At 33.3% G+C, this 7,344-nt stretch overlaps 1 protein-coding gene across 3 annotated transcripts in view; it reads right to left on the minus strand.

Annotated features, from left to right (window-relative positions):
- The window catches only part of LOC6495749 (disintegrin and metalloproteinase domain-containing protein 12), a 573,836-nt gene extending 570,171 nt beyond the window's left edge, over positions 1–3,665 (minus strand). For all 3 annotated transcript variants that reach the window (XM_044717324.1, XM_044717323.1, XM_044717322.1), the window contains exon 1: positions 3,049–3,665. The gene's annotated coding sequence lies outside the window, so the exon portion shown is untranslated. The remainder of the gene's footprint in view (positions 1–3,048) is intronic.
- Positions 3,666–7,344: the final 3,679 nt, after the last annotated feature.

The raw sequence follows: 7,344 nt of genomic DNA on the forward strand, positions 1-7,344 counted from the left end.
GCTTCGACGCAATGGATAAGCTAGGCTTAAGTTTTATTCTTGAGTATATAATTATAACGTATAGCTGAGTGCACGTATTTTTATTTTTCGTGGTTTTCGAAACTTTATAATAAATAGCCACCTTTCTTTGTAATTTTGTTAAGATAAAATAATCTTATTTAACATCGAGTATAGCGGCCTTTTTGGGTTTTTTTTTTTATAATTTATGGGAATAAAATTATGCAAACTACTGTGCAAATTTACTGTGTTTAGAGTTTAAAAACAACACACATTTCCGGATAAATTCTTTATACTACCCATAATAACACTAGTTTACACTCAAAATGCCTTTCGTAAATCATTATGATTTTCTGATGTATGTTGGTCTACTAAACACGAAAATGACTTTCATAAATTTTTTTTTTAATTCACTTTTGAAAATTTTTTTTGGATTTTTGGAGATGTGCAGACTTTTTTAAGTATATCTCGCGTTCTTTTTTGAACCGATTTTATCAAATGAGCACTTATTTTAATGGTGAGTTTGCTACAACTTTAATTTTATCAATTTGTCGATTCGTTGGAAATTTCAGAAAATTCATGGAAATTTAATCATTTATGTTTGAATTTTTTTAATCAAAGCTTACACTTTTACGTTTAAAATAAGCTATTGATGATGAAAATCTATGGAAAATTATGGATTTTATGAATTTTTGAGTAAATCACTCAATTTGAGCATTTTTACTATTCGAACGTTTTTTCTCATTCTCAATTAATGTTATGTATTTTTCTTGCACATAAACTCTATTAAATAGCATTTGTATTATGTATTGTATATTATGTATTATACATCATGTGTTTATTTATCATTTATTTATAATAAATAATTCATTTTTCATTTTAAATTCTGACAAAGGAGATACCAAAAATCCCAAATGTTAATCACTGGGGGGATTGGGGATCTCCATAAATAATGACTTTTAAAAATAAGTTACTTTCGAACTTTTTTATTTAAAGCGTACACTTTACTGGCCAAATCTAGCTATCGTTGATGAAAATCCACGAAAAATAATGGATTTTATAATTTTTTCATATTGACATACACTCTGTGGGGTCCACGGATCGTTAAGATTCGGTTCAATTTTGAAGTAATGAAAGTACTTTTGTCGTAAGTCATTAGTAAATGATCGTACATTTTTACGGTCTATATGTTCACCGCACACATTGCAAAAACCGTTCATTTCTTGAAAACCTTACGGTCATCCTTTGATTTGTTAGGTCTTTTTATACCCAGCTGGATCCATTAAAAACAACTTAAATAATCTTGATAATAAATAATAAACATCTTTAAAATATACGGTTGGGGAAGTTTTCATATAAATAAATGATAAATAAATATAAATAAAGGATAAATAAATACATGATATATAATACATAATATACAATACATAATACAAATGCTATTTAATAGAGTTTATATGCAAGCAAAATACATAACATTGAATGAGAATGAGAAAAAACGTTCGAATAGTAAAAATGCTCAAATTGAGTGATTTACTGAAATATTCATAAAATCCATCATTTCCAATAGATTTTCATCATCAATAGCTTATTTTAGCCGTAAAAGTGTAAGCTTTGATTAAAATAATTCAAACATAACTTATCTTCACAATTTATATTTTTCGTGGGACGATATGTAAATTTTTGCAGTTGAGTTTACTCAAAAAAGTGAAATGTTTTTACATTTTTGAGCCTCTACCGCCTGAAATTAACAACGAATCAAAAAATTAATAAATGAAAGTTGTGGCAAACTCAATTACCATTAAAATAAGTGCTCCTTCGATAAAATCGGTTCCTTAGAACGCGAGATATACTTAAGAAAGACTGGACATCTCAAAAAATCCAAAAAAAAATTTTACCATAAAAAAATTTATGAAAGTAATTTTCGTGTTTACTAGACCTACATGTATTTAAAAATTATGGTGGGATGTAAAAGGCAGAAAGTTTTTGAAATTTTGTAAACTAGTATAATTTTTGGTATGAAATTCTCTTTTTGAATAAAAATATAATATTAAATAGGTATGAGGATGGAAATAACTTACAAGTGGGAGAGTATATGAAACATTAGTATCCGAGGGGCCATATGTATGTAATACGAGTTTTGAAATATGTATAATATGTAGAACCGATTTATACGATACTGTTTGGGTGTTGTTTCCATGCAGAAATTGACAAGTTTCTGTTCTTTTCGAAACAAATGAAGTTTCTTAACGGAAGATCAAATAAAATTATTTTTGAATTTAAATTACTATAAAGCTTGAATCTATGCGCATATAATATATCTGGTTAAGTTACCTACAATTAGAAGTCTTCAGTCGTTATATTGTATAATTTTTGTATACATATTTATATATATTTTTGTTGTTATATTGAATATTATATAATGATTATATTAACATATATTATTTTATAATATATAAAAATAATCTTAAGTGTAAGTATGTATATATTCTCATAAACTTTGTGTGGGACACCAATTTTGATGTCATGCGCAACCGGCCGCACCTTGCACATGTATATTTATATGTATATGTATATGTATTGTATATGTATATGTATATGTATATGTATATGTATATGTATATGTATATGTATATGTATATGTATATGTATATGTATATGTATATGTATATGTATATGTATATGTATATGTATATGTATATGTATATGTATATGTATATGTATATGTATATGTATATGTATATGTATATGTATATGTATATGTATATGTATATGTATATGTATATGTATATGTATATGTATATGTATATGTATATGTATATGTATATGTATATGTATGTATATGTATATGTATATGTATATGTATATGTATATGTATATGTATATGTATATGTATATGTATATGTATATGTATATATATATGTATATGTATATGTATATGTATATGTATATGTATATGTATATGTATATGTATATGTATATGTATATGTATATGTATATGTATATGTATACGTATACGTATATGCATATGTATATATACATTTAACTTACCAAGGCGTACCGTTATTTTAGTTTCAAATAAAGTATCAAATCAAAAAATTTTTCGGATTTTATCGACCTATCGACACACTATTTCAATTCGCACATAAAAAAAAGTCTAAAACAACTTCTGCACTTTTTTCATTTACTATTCGATAGAGTTAAGTTTATTTAAATTATATACATATGTAAATATTAGAAATCCGATGCTATTAAATAAGAAAATCTTTTTTCTTTGATTTCTTTGGCCATTAGAGTGCATATTTAAATTACGCTACGTTTCATTTATAATTGTTTCACATTTTAGACTTTACTTAAAAGTTTCTCTTTTCTTGCTATATCACGCTTGCAAAAATTAATATTTCATGTTATTTCACTTCTATATTTTTGTTAATTGCCTATTTATTTACTACTTTAGAGCTTTACGTCTATTCGGAAACTCCGTTCATCATTTTTTTCTGATGCTTTCTCGATTTAAAATAACGTTCTGAAGCATTCACATACATATGTGTTCTGGGCTTGGGCGTACGAAAAGTTAGATACGAATGCTTAGCGGCGCAGCCGCATGACAGGCTGACGTCTCTAAACTTCTCTTTAAAAGGATTTAGGTGTGGCTGTTTGTTGTTTTTCACATAAAGTCAGTTATTCTAAAACAGTATATTTACTAATAAACTGAGTTAATGTATAAAGTTACTTTTCAATGCGTTTATTAGTAACCAAACCAATCCATAATGTGATTACTACGGATCTAGTATACGTAATAGCGGAAAATATACATATTAGATTTCTTTTTTTTGTGAAATGAGGATGTTCCCACTGAATTTGGTGAATTAAAATTGTTTTTCTTTTACCCAAATTTCTCCAAAGGAAAGTTAATTTCGGTAGGAGCCGACGTTTATAAACCCTTCCATTTAAGTCACAGCTTATATTCTAAATTTCTAAAAGTCTTTAAAAAAAGCAAGGATGTGTTATTTCCGATCATTCAGTTATGTGACAACTATAGGTTATAGCCGGCCGATCCATATGATATTTGGTAGATCGTTTGCCCAAAATGAAATCCATAGAAAGTCCCATACTTCTAACTTAAGAAACATCAAAGTTATGGCATTTCTGATAAATTAGTTAAACGGCAGCTATAGTCTATTGATCCGGCCGACTTATATTCATTCCGACCAATATAAATTGCGTGAAAAGGAAAGAAGATATGCGCAACATTTAAAGTTGATAAGCTAATAGCTGGTAGACTATTTTAAGCAGAAACAGACAGACGAACTTGCTTTATACTTTATAGGGTCAGAGATGTCTCCATCACTTCGTTGAACTTTTTTGACCAAAATTATAATACCCTCTGCAAGGGTGTACATATGGAAAACAAACTTTGTGTGGAGTCGAAGTTGATATTCCCTTGCATGTAAGTAACAGCTTATATTATTAGATGTATATCGGATCGGAAATAGTCGGCCAATCTTCAATTAAATTTCAGAATTAAATCATTTTTCTAACAAAACAAGAAAGGAAATCTAACTTAGGGCGTAGCCGAAATTGATATACCGTTGCAGTAAGAAAACAGCTTATATTAAAGTTAAGGTGTCCTTCCATGGTTCACCTGATGAAAAGTCGTTGGTTCATTCTTGGATAACGTTGGGAATACAATTTATTCGTGTCGCTTAATATTAACAATCAGTTTTGTAAGTTCTTATTTAACGGAAGGGGTATATTTTTATATGTCGATGGAGAATGAATGGCTGAAAGTGCCTGGTGTTAACTCCTCCCCCTCTAAAAGTCTGCGTCCCGCAGATAATGGTGAGCTGTTGTCGACATCCTCTTTGGGGTTTCCAGGTCCTCGATTATAACCCTCGTGGTTGGTATTCCTTTGGTGGAGGTCAACTTCCTCCAGATGATGAACAGGATCGAGAAGACCCCTACTGTTAGCGAAACCTCCAAGACAAAGGAAAAGGTTACGCCTCGTGAAACGCCAGACATTAGCTGTATATTTTGGGCGTTGACGTTGATCCGAATTTGCTGGTCGCCGTTTTCGACGATCTTCTCTTCCGAGTTGAGTACCGCATTCCAGTCCTTTGCGTCTGGTGATCCTGCAATCCATTTCCAGGCTGAACCCAGTTTATTGCTCGAGCTCTGCGTGATGATGGCCTCATCACTCTGTTTATTCCCTCCGCTGCTTGCTCCTGGTAGTGTCTCGTTATTGTGCTATCGCGTTGGTCCATCAGGGTTGCCGCGCTTAAACACTCCATTGATCCGCTATACTGCTCCTTGTTGCAGGGGAACGACGGGTGCGTCGTACTTGAATATGCGCGCGGCTGATGTGACGCCGATGATTGCAAGACTCGTGGAGCATCGTGATCGAGAAGGAAAGAAAAGCTTGTGTATATACTATTCGCGCTTATAATATTTGTGTATTCATGCTTAAAATATTTGTGTATTTGTGTGTATAATATTTGTGTATTCATGCTTAAATTATTTGTGTACTACATTTAATGATTTTTGTGTGTATGTTAAAATAGAGAAATGTTTTGTGTGTGTTGTTAAAAATAGAAAAATTTTCTAATAAAAAATAGAGAGGTTCATAAAGCGCTCTTCAATTCCTAAAGTCTGATTTATGCAAAATTTTTCCTGATCTAGTTTTAATCGTGACTCCGCGATTCTTTTGGACCTCCTCCGGTCTGAAACGTTGTTTTTCTTTAGTTTTAATCTGCTTATTAGCGACGAAAACCTTATCCCCCGACTCATATTGTCTAGGTTCAGTCCTACTTATTGTATGTCCTATATTGGCCATAGTCTGGTTTCGCTCGATCAGGCCTCTAACGTCTTCAAGCGTTTTTTCCTTGAAGTTCGATAAACCCTGATAATTGATGCGCGATACGCGGTTTAAGAATAGGTCAACGGGCTTTTTGTTTGTCACTGAATGTACAGAGTTGTTGTATCTGTCTACAGCGATCAGCGCTAACTGTGCACTTGTGAATTTGGGATGTTCAAATTTCAAACACCGGTAAATTTTCAAGAAGGTCGATTGAAATGTTTCCACCTGGCCGTTAACCTCGCTCTTTTGAGTGGGGCTATAATATAATTCGATCTCCAACGTCCGGAGGTAATTTAGTACCGTTGGTGTTTTCACATGTGATATTAATTGGGAAGCATCCTCAAGCGCACTGTGAACGGTGGCCAAGGAGTCAGTTTCAGAGGCAGTGCACGTAGTTGACCCGAGGTAGTTAACTTGCGTCGTAATACGCGAAAGAGCGTCTGCGACGACGTTGGATCTACCGGGCTTATACAAAAGTGTGCAGCCATATTCCTCAATTCGCGACTTCCATCGCTTGAGTTTCGTATTGAAGTTGCGATTGCCCAACGCGAACATAAGTGGTTGGTGATCGGTATATACCTTGATTGACCCTGCGCCGTGGAGATAAGATCTAAGATTATCTAATGCCCATACTATCGCGAGCATTTCTTTTTCTATGGTAGCGTAACTTTCTTCGATCTCAGTCAGTGAACGAGAAATATACGCTATCGGTCGATCCTTGCCCTGCTCGTCTTGAGACAGAACAGCACCTATGGCATAGTCCGACGCATCAGTGGTCAGATGGAATGGTTTATTAAAATCGGGGAAGGCTAGGACTTCAGAGGAGGCAAGAATCGCCTTGAGGTCATTAAAGGCTTGTAAAGCCACATCATCTATGTAGCTCTATCGGGACTTTCCTAGATTGCGATGCTTTAATATTAGCGAACTCTCCTCTTGTCAAATTCGTCAATGGCTTTGCAACTTTCGCATAGTCCTGAACGAATTTCCTATAATACGAGGTCATTCCAAGAAAACTTTTCAGTTCCTTCATGTTAGCAGGGGGTTTCATATCGGTTATTGCTTTCTGGGCGTTTGCTTTAATGCCGTCCTGCGTAACAATGTAACCTAAGAACTCAACTTGTGTGGAGAGGAAACGTGTTTTTTCCAAGTTTATATGGAGTTTGGCCTTCCGAAGATTTTGGAAGACCGCACGCAAATTTTTCCAATGACTCTGATAGTCTTCGCCGAAAACAATAATATCGTCGATGTAGACGTAGCAGATCTTGCCGATGTGTTCTCTCAAAACATCGTCAATCATCCGCTGGAAGATTGCCGGGGCATTTTTTAGGCCAAATGGTAGACGAAGGAATTCGTATTTCCCATTGAGGGTGGAGAAGGCTGTCTTAGGAATGTCTTTTTCGTTCATGTGGATTTGGTGGAAGCCAGACGTTAGGTCAATCGTCGTGAAATATTTGGCTCTTCCAAGGCTAGCCAGAGTAGAATTTATATCG

This window comes from Drosophila ananassae, chromosome XR, assembly GCF_017639315.1.
Source record: "Drosophila ananassae strain 14024-0371.13 chromosome XR, ASM1763931v2, whole genome shotgun sequence".
NCBI lineage: Eukaryota > Metazoa > Arthropoda > Insecta > Diptera > Drosophilidae > Drosophila > Drosophila ananassae.